The sequence below is a fragment of the Scomber scombrus genome, chromosome 15 (assembly GCF_963691925.1).
Source record: "Scomber scombrus chromosome 15, fScoSco1.1, whole genome shotgun sequence".
NCBI classification, from domain to species: domain Eukaryota; kingdom Metazoa; phylum Chordata; class Actinopteri; order Scombriformes; family Scombridae; genus Scomber; species Scomber scombrus.
In genome coordinates this window covers 11,968,100-11,981,504 of record NC_084984.1, presented here as the reverse complement: position 1 = coordinate 11,981,504, position 13,405 = coordinate 11,968,100, and positions in this window count along the sequence as shown.

Sequence of the window (13,405 nt, the reverse complement as noted above, 5' to 3'; positions counted from 1 at the left end):
AGCGAGAAATTAAGCTATTGATTTATGTCAGTAAAACAACTTTTGTTGAACAAATACTCTGATGAGCGCTCTTCTTGTTTGCTGTCTTGGCGAAAGTTAGACAAGCCGATCAATATCAATTTCCTCTCTGTGTGTTCAGTTCAGAAAGACGTGTTTAGCCTAGCTTAGCTCAAATAGTGGAAGCAGTCAAAGGTGTGTTCAAACAATAGCAAAGCCTGGTTTTCAATTTTAATACTTTTCTACTGGAGGCAAGGGATTTAGATCAAGTAGAGGGTGTTTTGAATGTTGATATGGAAAATATTCCTAAATGGAGCTTTACGACAGGAGGTTTCTATAAAAAAAACCTCAGAAGAGTTATCTTGATTCTTCTCTACGTCCTTCGTCTAGGTTGGCGATATTTCAGCTCTCAATTTGCTGTAACAAACTATTTAACTGCGTTTAGGTTTCACTTTATACAGTAGAAATATGTATTTATCTTATTTGGCTTTCCAATAAAAATGTCTACTTTTCTGTAACGTGAGAGCTCACTCTAAGTAACAGTGGCAGAAAGCTGGAATGAAAAACATTTTCTCAGGCTCTCTGTGGAGGGAGACCTACACATCATCGCGCATATAAAGCTTGTCAGCACTGTGATTGTTCTCAATAACCCCTGTTGCCCAGATGAATGATGGCAGGTACTGGATGAAAGCCAGCATCTGCTTAACTTCAGCTAAAGTCTCTCTCCAACGTTTCATTCAGTACCATTCAATGTCAAGCATCACTGCACAAACGAAAGAGTGATGTGTAATAGAGAGAAAAAACGGTTTAAGATGAAAGAGCGCCCGGTTGCTCACCGCCAGACGTATGATTAGCTCCATCAAGTGTGACTTTGGCAATCTAGACTGAGGTGTTTGTCATTATGTTGTTCAAAAGCAGACAAATAAAAACTTTTCAAGTTATCTCTTCATATGAAGTTTTGACAGCAGTCACAAACTTACAGTAACTACACCTACACAGCAGCACGTCATTCAGTCAGATTCTCAGGAATATAAAAATGTCGTTAATATCCTATGACTTAACACAGTAAATTTAGAGAGAAATAGCTATATTCTTTGCTGATACCATGACCTAATATGTGGTATCAAAATACCACAATCTATTGTGTGTGTGTGCAGCACAGTGCATTCAACACTTAAACTCAAACTGTTTCAGGACTTTTTCTTTCCGCTGTATCTCACTTTAACAAACATTCTCTCTCCGGTGGCAATTTCTTTTTCCCTATCTTGATCCTCTTTCTACCAGTGTGTCTCTATCAGCGTCAGTGTGTTTGTTTGGAGAGTACAGCTCGCCCAGTATGACATGGAAGTACGTCACCGCCGTTGGCCCGCGCTTAGAAAAAAGGGCAACAGGAAGAAACCACTCAGAGAGCGAGGAGACAGGAGGGGAGGGAGAAGGAAAGAAGGGTGAAGCTGTGTTGGAGAGAAAGAAACTAAAAGGACTGGGAAGAGGAGAGAAAAAGCAGCATTGCACGCTGCAAGTCATCAATAACTTACTGCTTACTTCCTAAAGATTTTTGTTTTGTGTCTGTTGAGTGCTCAGTCATCAGGTCACTCTATTAAGTTCTGAACAACCCAAGAAGTAAACATGGTTTGGGCCACCCAATTACAAAAACACTTAATTTATCTTTAGTAATTAGCAACACAGATAGTTTTGGTTTTATTTGTCCAGGTTTTGAGATATCCATCTCTGGGATAACTGTGGACTTGTCTCCTCAGTTTTCAAAATCTTGTTTTTGCTCTCCCAGTTTTACAGTTTCAGTTCACTAAAATACCTCTAAAAATGTGTGCTTTGACTATCCAGTCACCAAAATCCAGAAGAAAAAGAGAGGAGCTGCTGATAATCTTGGGTATACTCATCAGACTCCCCTTCAATTATTACTGTTACTATTACTCATTCACAGCAACAAGTTTAAATGAGCAGCAGTGACTGTTTTTATTATTTTTTCATGTTTCTCAGACAGCATAGAGGTAGGCTTCCTTTCTTATTGCTGCATGAAGTTGGGGCCATATGTAGCCATACAGAGGAAGAATGCCATACAGAAATGATTAATTAATTAACTGATTAGTCAATCAACAGAAAATGTATTATTTTTTCTGGTTCCAGGTTCTCCAATTTGAAGATATTCTGATTATATCATCATAAAGGGAAAACATCTCTTGTTAAGCAGATGAATTTATACTGAAAGTAATCATTAATTGAAGGACTCAAATGCAGACATAACTTAGGACTAAAAGCAGCATGGTCGCCTGCTTTGCTACTGCATAATTTCCAGTTAAGAAAAGCGTCATGTACATTTTCATTTACTGTTAAGAACAGAATATCAAACCAAAATACGGCATTAGAGGATGAAGCACTTTGTACTAGTTAAGATGGAAATAGTATATGATTACAATATACCAGATATCCACCAAGGAAACAGAACCCTCTACAAAAAATCATTCCCATTTTTTTTCCTTCAAAAAAGTGGTTCCAATGAGAACTGCTCACAATGAGGTCTGTGGATTGTATAGCGTATCAAGGACAGTTTCTTGAAACCATGAAAGGGGATGTTACTTTTCAAATGTTAACGGTTAATGCTGTGAGCATCACAAAAGAAACTCTGTTCAACTCCATTGTATTTGGGTGGAGGCATACAGCTCAAAACCAAAATAGACTAGAAACCACTTGAGCTTAGTGAGCAAAAAAAAAGTTTTTTTGGTGATTAGGGTGAAACGACCTCTTAATGAAAGCCTTAATCCCTGGTCCGCTCCTTAACGATGTGGCACACTACGCTGTGTCAGATTGCTGCTGTATTGTTACTGTAAGACAATGCAGAGATGACGACCGAGTCAGGAGCATGAGAAAAGAAACTGGATATTTACCAAGCTCTCAGTCGAGAGCATTAAGGATGAATAGACAGCAGTTTCTCTGCTACTTGTGTTCTCCTGGCATTGAGTGAGAAGATAATTAGAGTGAAAGCAGAAGTTATAGTCATCCCTGCATTCATCCCAGGATGTTCATTCTTTCTTTCTCTTTGTATCTCCACTTTATCTCTTCCTCCTGCCTGGATCAGCACTATTGCTTTGATCTGGCTCTTCATATAACAAGGCCCCAGGGTCTACTGTACAATACAGTAAAAGGAGTCCCAACTACAGTGTGTGTGTGTGTGTGTGTGTGTGTGTGTGCGCACGCTCCCGCACACATATATGTATGTGTATACATACTTAAAGTATGTGTTGAATATCTTCTTGCTTGTGTCAGACACTCACCAAATTTTCCCTCAGGGATTAATTCTTCATGAGGGTTTTTTTTTTCTTTCTGAAGAGCTCACTCCACTTTATTAGTAAATGATATTGCAGTCTATTAGTTATGCTGCTTGGGCGATTTCTCTTCTTTTTTTAGTTCAGTCCTGTGGATGCTTAATTGGCATGAAAATGGGATACTCTATATTGCCATTGCAGGAAGTGATAAATTGAATGTCATTACGTTTCCTTCCATTAACTGCAGAAAGGTTAACCATGAAATTGTTGCTAATTTTAATTCATTTGTTGCCACAATCAACACATTTGACTATTCTCTGCAAAATAAGGGTAATAAATGTACCATATTTTTATGAATAATGTGGAAATGCATGTAAAAGTGGAAAGTTACAGTAGGACAAGAACACTGTGTTCTCAAACAAATAGGATGAGTACTATTTCTGGTATTTCATCAGAATTTGCGTTTCTCTCTGCTATTGTAAATAACATCATCTTCCCGATCTTGTCTGCATCTCTGTCTCTCTCTCCCTCTCTCGTCAGACAGGATGTTTTGAGGAGGAAGACAGCAGGGTCATGGTCTGATCCGGAATGTATGATAAAGATCAACCATTTCCTTTGCATCATGTGTGCGTGTGTGTTTCTGTGTGTGTGTGTGTTTGCATGTTCATATTCAAGTCCAGTCTCTTATATGTCTTAAAGATGGAAATATAAATATATGCTCTGTAAGAGAGAAAAATACATTTGTAGGCAGTAAGCAGTGGCTCTACAATGGAATGCATCAGTGCTGTGGTTGGGATCGTGCATGTGTCTGGTAAAAATGTTCAATTTTAACTCCAATCATGAAAAGTGCTTTGAGTTTTTGGTGCCACTTTGTAGTTTGTATTTTATAAAGATTTTACATGTGTAAGTTGTTAATAAATTATATAATTGCCTTACGGATTTGTAGTAAGGCATTAATAATGATACCTTTGCAGTTTTGGGAATGCAAAAAATTGCCATTTTGCTGGCGTTAGTGGATTGTAATTGGATGATTTACCTTTTTCTGGCTTATATTTTGTCCTTATTCATATGATTATTAATTTAATGTTTTTTTAAAAAACGTTTAATATAGATTTGGGTTTCAATAGTATATATATATCCTCCCTCATCAAAGCTCAAACTCAAACATATTCTTTCAAAAGGATTATTACTGATCTTTAAAGAATAGTTGTAAATTAACCATAAATAAAGCCACAAGTTACAACTTATAAACCTTTTTATTATAAATGCATCTTCAGAAAGTGGTATTGTGTGGTCTAAATGTAACTTTTCAATTGACAATCTACTAAAAACATCAGATCCTTCAGGTCATGCTCTTATCTTATCACATAGTGTGATTTGTTAAGTAGGAAAGTCCTACTTTTTTTTCTCTGACCAACCCTTATGAGAAGTTCCCTCTAGTTCACAATTATTATAATTAATTAATCAATTAATATGCTGATTATTTTTCATATATTAATATTTCAATTTGATGTATTCAAATGTCATTCTTTTTCTTACCAACAGTACAAAAAAAGCACTACTCGCATTTTAGACAAAGAAAAGCAGCATTTCTTCACAATTGAGAGGCAGGAGGAGTTGTTTTGTATTTGAATGCTTGATTTTTTTTAAATAGTTGCAGTTTGAATGATTGCTTCCACTGTTTCAGCTTGTGAGTGGTATCCATGCAACCACATGTACATTTTAGGGGCTGTAAACACAGAAACACAAACAGAGATAAGCAGACAAAAGTGAGATTTTTGTAGTGAGGGCAGGAGGCTGGACATTAAGGGCCATGTTTGGGTTAAATGAGGGAGGGGGGGTTAGGTTCCAGCCAAAGTGTCTCCTGCAGGAGGTGGTGTGTCGGTGTGGAGGGATCCCGCTCCTCTGAAGTCTAGAAGTTGGTATCTGGTTACTCCTGTAGGTCTGCCATGATTACCCTCCACTAACATTCCACAGCCCTCATTTACTCCAATCCACACAGGAATCCAACAAAGTCAGCATTACGCGCACATATACACCAACAAACATAACAGATCCCCAAATGTTAAACCAACTTTTAACTCAAATCATTCACCTCAAATTACCACATTCATCACCCCCACTTATTTAAATTCCCCCCTTCAATTTCTCCCTGTCACAAACACCTTGTCAATCATAAAAAATGCAACACAACACAAGAGTTCGGGCAGCGACTCTCGACTGTGACCGAGGTTTGTGTTGCCGCTGTAGTGCTAACCTAGTTGTAAAATGCTAGAAATGCTGTAATCCACATGGAGGCGTTTGTCACTTCACACCAAACTGTGAGGGGAGCAGCGGTAATGTGGTGGTTTAGCCCTCCGACCTCGTCTGTTACCCTCCTGCTGGAAGGAATGATGTTATAGACGGCCGACTAGACGCCCAATCAGCTGCTCCACACGGCCACATGTTGCAGAGTTCTTTTGTGATACTGCAACAGGACGTTATGTACTCCCACAAAGACTGTCCACTTATGACATCAGTGTTCGTGCTCATATCTGTGTGCGCAGAAATTCTTGCATGCTGCTTTGTGTGCATGGCCCGTGCATTCAGCCTCATATGTAAGATTCTTCTTGTCTTCGACCACAAGCTGCTTCCTTCCTTTTGAAAATGAATTTCCCATTGCATTATTAAAGTCAGCTCTCTGTCAGTGAGGCTGACATCAACATTGTTCCTCTGTGGGGGCCTCAGGGAGTAAAGGCCCAATAGGACAGAGGACAGTGCAATTCATAATCAAGAGGCAGGCAAGGAAATGGCTCTTCTTGTGTAACGTAATTGAAAAAGAAAAGGGAGAGGATATTGTAGTCATCTCGAGCTTGTCTCATGCTGATATTGCACCTATCAGTCATATTTCATACGGTATGTTCTGTGTGTTCACTGACATTTCTCTTGATTTATCTTCGTAATAATATGCACATACTGTGTATAAATATAAAGAAAGAGAAGGCAGCATCAGAGAGGGGGCTGTATGTGATGATTTAATGTGATGTGATGTTTGTAGGGGGAGTGTTCAGGGCACAATATATAAAATAGGGGTTTCTGTGGAAGAATACGGGCATCCAAGCATTCATTTCTTCATCCAAACACAGCTAGAAAGAAAGAAAGAAAGAAAGAGAGAAAGAAAGAAAGAAAGAAAGAAGGAGGAATATTTGATACTCAAAATGCAGATTGTGGGTGGAGTATAAGTCAGCAGAATTGATTTCCAGGTTATGATAAAACATATAATAAACATTTACAAATTCAGCAGCTCTACTCTTGAAAGTCAATACTACGAAAGACTGAACTCTGCCAGAAAAATGCTGCGGCTACTTAATTTAACAATGAAATTCAGGTATTATATGAGATCTCATCCTAAGGGCGATGCTTTTGATAAACATTTAACACTTAATGAGAACAGACAGCATGTCTTGTTTCTTTCATCTGAAAAAAAATAAAGTTTATGGTGCCTAAATCTAAACTGGCAGTGATTCAACCAATTCATTTGGTTTGTTCTTTGGTAATTGTGTTTGTTTCTGACTGATGGGAATATAGTATATGTTTATGAAATGTGCAAATCATCCTTTAAAAAAGCAGCTGAAAGAAAAGAGAAAAAGTATGTCATTGCAAAAACAACATAATTAGAAAATATTAACATTTAGTTGCAATCAGTGTTTAAAACGGTGAGGTGAATATAGAGCTGAAAAAATTGAATGATCAATTCATCATTCAAGTTTTTTGGGTTTTTTTTAAGCAAAAATGCCAAATATTCCCTGCAGCTTCTCAAAACTGAGAAGCTGCTATTCTTTTACATTTTACAGACCAAGAAATACATAGATTAAGTGAGAAAACAATCAGAGAAAACAGATTAATCCTTAAAGTGATGGTTAGTTGCAGCCCTGCTTTATCTAAATGCAAATCAGAGCTATTGACATTTGAAAATGACAATAATGTTTAATCTAATCTCAGAGTTTTTTCTAAATGAGCTGCTATGAAATGCAATAAAAGCACAGTGATCACACAATGGTAGAGGAAAATCAACACCACTTCTTCCAGGACTAAATAATTCTACTGAGAAATCTCACATCAATCAACATAACCACTGCCATACAGAGTGCAGCAGATGAGTTATCTATGTATTAGGTACATAATAACAAAACTGCACAACCATAATAATAATACTATCAGTATACCATCATATAATGATGATATAATAATAATATCAGTGGCACTTAAAAAGTAAAAAAATTCATGGTGGTGAACTCAATCTGTCAGTAAGATTCATTTGCAAATGCAACGAGAAATAGTTAAAGTGATAGATTAAAATGTACAAATCTGTTTTGAAATTATTACAATCACATTTGATCCTCAAGTCTACAGTGTTAAGAGGTGAGTTCTGTGATTTCCATTTTTTCAAAAAGTGTCCTTCTTCTTGTTTTCATCAAACCAAATCTGGAAACGTAACCCAACATCATGGTGCAGTGATCAATCACATACATGCAAGTACACATGCCTAGTGGATTTGTTTAACGTGAACACTGTACCTATCATAATATAATAATAATAAAATATTTGCCACCACGAAATCCTTCCAGAGGTGCAAAGTCCTGTCTGAGAGTTTTAGAAAACTACTGCATAGTGTTACAAATTCTGATAAGTCTTTAAATGCACTAATCTGTATCTTCAACTTTACTTCCTGGATCATATTTCATTGTCTCATCAGTACCTCAAACAATAAGCCCCCACCATTGTAGCTCCCTGCGTCATAGTGCCAGATTGTCGGATTTGGTGTGAATGCAGCCTAACAAAAAACTGCGGCGTGCATCAAAAACATGCTTTATGCTTTAAAAACATTACTTCAGAGAACTGCACCAATGTCTCTCTACATTCTCTGTGCAAACACGTGGAAGCACAAGTGAAGTTGGAACAGAGCTGAATAAGTGTTGGCGTCTAAACTCACAAACTAATTAAACTGCAAACAGTGCACAGAAAAGCGAGCCTTGAGCGTGACTGTTCCCAGCCATAAATCAATATTGGCTCAGAATTCATCACATGGAGAGTGCTGAACTCAAAACATTTTTCTAATGACGACCAGCGAGCTGTATTCTTGCCATTGTCAGCTAACTGGTTACCATAAAATAATTATGCATGAGGCCATTTTGACTACCTTCTGTATAAAACCTTAGAAGTATGTGAGCAGAGAGCAAAGACAATCGAATATATCTACTTTGTACATTTGTGTGTGTGCACATATGTTTCAGTCACTGGGTATGTGCGTATGTTATGTTTTTGTGTGATTTTTTTCTATGATTCATTGAGGTTAGGAAAAACATGACTGCAGGCCACACTGGAACAAAATAAGCATAAGAATGCCAGAAGTGACTGTCCCCTTCTTTAAACCCCCACCCGACACATCCAGCCTGTAAACATGGCTAGACTGTCCCCACCCCGCCACCTCCATCACCCCCTATCCTGGGCCCCAGCCCCCCTCCTGCTGGGAGCAGGCAGATAGACAGACTGTCTTATCTCTCCCCCCCCCCCCCCAGGGAAGAGGGGGTGGGGGGTTGAGGGACTGGCTTTGTCTACCGGCACAGACGAGGACTTTGTGTTGCATTTCCACATGCATGCATGCAGGCACGTGTGCAGGAATACATGGACATATACGCACACATGAGTACACACACACACACACACACACACACACACACACACACACACACACACACACACACACACACACACACACACACACACACACACACACACACACACACACACACACACACACACACACACACACACACACACACACACACACACGAGCAAATAATATATGACACGCAGCAGGCAAATGCAAGGACAAAGCCTACAGAATTCTTTGATCTATATACACTGCATAGGATGTTTCAAACAATAATGCCGTTTAAGATGCCTCACATTCCAGATAAATCTAAAGCAAATTCCAAACAATCAGGAGGATGTTTACGTCAGATTCGATGTCAGATGATATTCTAATTAAGGAAAACAAATCCTGAAGTGAAAAGGTCAGGGCATATTCACACACAAAGAGCAGCCCAAAGCCACCCCCACTAACCCCACCTAGACAGGCTTGTGAGGCACCACCTACAGCCCACAACCCCTTTCATTCCCCAACTCCCAGGTCTACAAACACACACAAACAAACACACACACATACATACATAAATAAGCAGTGGCTGTGTGGCAAGCCCTTTTAACATTTAACCAGTAGCGCTAATATCAACAATTGCTTTTTGACTAGAATTTCAAGGCAATAATTATACAACAGCCAAACAGCCAGTGCCATGGATGCACAGGAGTGTGCTAGTTAAGCCCCTTCTAAAATTAATAACCCACATGGCAATTTTGGCATGTCGTGTTTTGAACTGGCCATTGTGCCATTAAATAAAATTTGCAGATCCTCATTTAAGACTGAATGCGGCCCAGCAAATAAACAAACACATTCCCGTTTCATCGTCATCACACTGGACATCAGCAGTGGCGCAAGATTTCTCCCACTCCAACAAATATATGTGTAACATTAACCTCAATTAACCCGCTAGCTAACATCAGCTAGCAATTAACGCTATTTGATAAGCAGCTAAATACTGTTTCACTGTACTCTTTATCTTAAACAAGAAATGAGACGTGAGGGACTGGAGAGATGGGAACAGAGACAGTTAAAGGTAAATGCTATTGGTTACATAATGAAATATCATTTTAATTACTATTACACACACGGTTGCTCTTCAAATTCAATTTAAAATTCGTATAAGTATAATTATGTGTTATAGGTAATTGAGACAAGACCAACTGGATGCTTTTAAAGAGCCTACTGATGGTGTGCCACTCAAATTAAAACTTCAAGGACAAGGACATTTCTTGTCTGAATCCATTAAGGTAAGGTCACTTTTCCTGCTTTAGTGTTACCCTCTGAGAAGATGTTGAACTCTGATGTTAGGTTTGGCATTTGTGAAGAATATATTGATAGTTGAAGTCCTGTCTCTGCTCTTTGCTTCAGATATTGATTGATATTGCTGGACAAGAGGAAATGACCAGTGAGGTTTTCTGTCTTAAAAAATCAGCATCAACCAAAAGCAATCACAAGCACACTGTCGAGATCCATTGAAGACCACAACATCAAATGTTTATCTGTGTTTGTGTGCATTTTGCCTCAAATTCAGGAAATTGATCCAGGTGTAACCAATGGCGGTTTCCCCTGTAGTAGGCCAACGTAACCCATCATCTGCTCCTCCTCCTCCTCACCAGTCTTTTGCACCATCACTTCCACTTGAACCAACTCCTCATTAACTAATATGTGAACAAGTATGTTATTTTTCTTTAATTAAATACTTATTCTAAATCTTCAAAGTTCTCTTTAGTCATTAAAGCTTTATAATTGTTTTTATGCTACAGAATTAAACTACAAACTGTCTTGATAAAGCTTCTCAGCAAAGTGGATCTCACTTCTAATCGCACAAGCAATCAAATAAACATTTACAGAGACAACATCTTGCACGGTAGTCTTCAAGCATTTAAACAATGCTGTTTTGGCACAGGAGCAAAGCTGGGTGTGATTCTTATCAAAAATGAGGGGACACGACAGGATAGGGGAGGGCTATGGATGATGGTGGGCCAACTAGGGAATACCAGAGGGTCAAAGAATGGTAGGCTGCTGGCACTTGATACTCATGGTAAGTACTTAGTAAGATTTCTGTACTTGGTTAAAAAAAATTTAAAATAGAATCTGTACAAAACAACATTTTAAATATTTGTTAAAATGTTGAGACCAGACTACATGCTGTTTGGAAAGGCAGTGGCTGTGCGTAATTCATGGTGGAGTTGGTCCACACTTCTTTTCTAGAGTCTATTTTTTCAGCTTTGCAGTAAATCGCAACCTCCTGCCTTGATGGACAGTGGGAGACTTCACCCATTATTAAAAGTGTGTATTGCAATTTAAAAGGAATACTGGTAATTATTAGAAACCTGGTCACTAATCAATACAGGGTTGGTGGTTTGTTTGTTTTTTTGGGGGCGGGTGTTTCTAGCACCAGCATCTGGTCATCATTCTGAGGCAAATGATGCAACCGCAGACACAGAAGATTTGTCGACTTTGTTTGAAGTTGACTTCTCAGCCCGTTGAAGTGACAGGCGATGTCTGTAAAATCAGAAAATCTGTTTCTGGAGAGACTGGTTAATTAATGTTGAAGTTATTTTAATGGCATATAATAACCTCTTGTTCCATAAGGTGCGGATAAATTACATAGGCATTTGTTTTTCGCTGGACCATTGGGTCAGCAGTAGGAATTGCAATTTGGGTGGGTGGGTTCTGTCTGTCAATCATTTGTATCTCTTTGTGCAAACACAGTAGTGCTAATGTGCCACAAGGTGGCCTTAGGTATGTCAAACCACCATTCAAAAATTGCCTCTTACATCTAATGGTAAGATCGTACACAGAAAAGTTAATATTCTGGATCTGGACTCTGGACATCAGTTTCATCAAGATGCTTAGTTGAACCTTACTTGAAGCTTTTCAGTGTGACAGGCATGTCTTTTTCTGCCATACAAGCTACAATTTCCTCTACTATTGCATCTTTGTAGAGGGAGAATGCAGCCCCTTGACACTAGAAATAGTGGTGGAGTTTGCTTCTGGAGTCTCAGCAGTGCCTCCCCTGGGCTTCCAACAGCATCCTGTCACTGAATTTCTCCACGATGAAGACATGAAATCTTTCCAGAGGCAAACACGTGCATCATAATGCTCAGACTCCCCATTCACAAACAATATGGGGAATTCAGAAACTGTATGACAGAAGGAATTCTGCAAGCTCCAAGTTTTAGCATTGCATAATTTTACATTTACACTCAAAACAAGAAAAATACTGAAGTTCATTACATTTATTGACCACCTACAGTCCAATACAGCCTTCCTCAGATTCCATACACATTAAAGTAATGGTATGTAGCATGAACAATTTCTCACGTAGAATGAGGTAGTGTGTCAGACATTTAATGACATATTAATTTTTTTCCTTGGATTTTTTACAACAGATTGACGCAGTTGGATTTGAGCATTCATAGGTCTGAGATTGTTTTTTACACCTCTAGATTACTTAAATTGAAACTACTCAGTGAATGTATGCCTGCAGTCTTTTTACAACATAAGGGCCAATTACCTTATGAGGCGCATGTTTCCGTCTATGTGCCATAAGCTGTTGGGATGAGGAACACAGTACACCCTTCTGGTCACAGCACTGCTCCACCTGCGTGCAGCTGCAGCAGGATTTATCTGGGTCAACACGTCCCGTACCCTACGCTGTGGAACCAACAGACCATCAGCACGCAGACATCCTCTCATTGTCTAAAAAAGATGAAACCAACCAACAAACTAACCAACAATACTTTCAACTAATTTTAATGGTGACAAAAATCTAAGTAGCAATTTTATAGATCATGGGAAACATAACAACTACTGTACTTGACTTCTCGTAATAGGATAAACACCATGGAGTCTTGTAATTTGTTCGATGAACCTTCGTCTGTCAATGGCAGATGTCCTCTCTTAACAGACACTCCGAAAAAGCTCTGCTTTCTAGTGCTGAAGCGATGAGGAGCAGGGCTTGAGAATAACCACATCCCATCATCCTCGGGAGGGATGGTCAAAGATGTGTTTGGGACAACAAATATCTTCCTGACCTGGGCCATCACGGTGACACAGTCTGCAGAAGGAAGCACGGCCAGGCGACAGAGAAGGCAACAAATCAGCCTGTCATAACGTCAGAAATGTTCATTGCGATTTTTCAATTTGAAGCCATTATCGACCAATACCGATGATGTGCCGATATTATCATGCATCCCTATTTTACTTTAAATTCAGGTGAAGCTAGTATGGGGCTTCAGCAGTCCATGTCCCCCAAATCAAAATGGTATCTTCCGAAGTTATGAAGTCTTTTTAGTACTAAAGTACCTCTTTCCTAATGTTTCTTTGCTGAGCTGAAGTGGAGCGATAGAAAGACGAAGAAGCCATTTCATACTTGAAAGATTTAAAGGCTGTAAAGTATCCACATAACCCCATGGGTCCATGTGACTTAAATTTCATC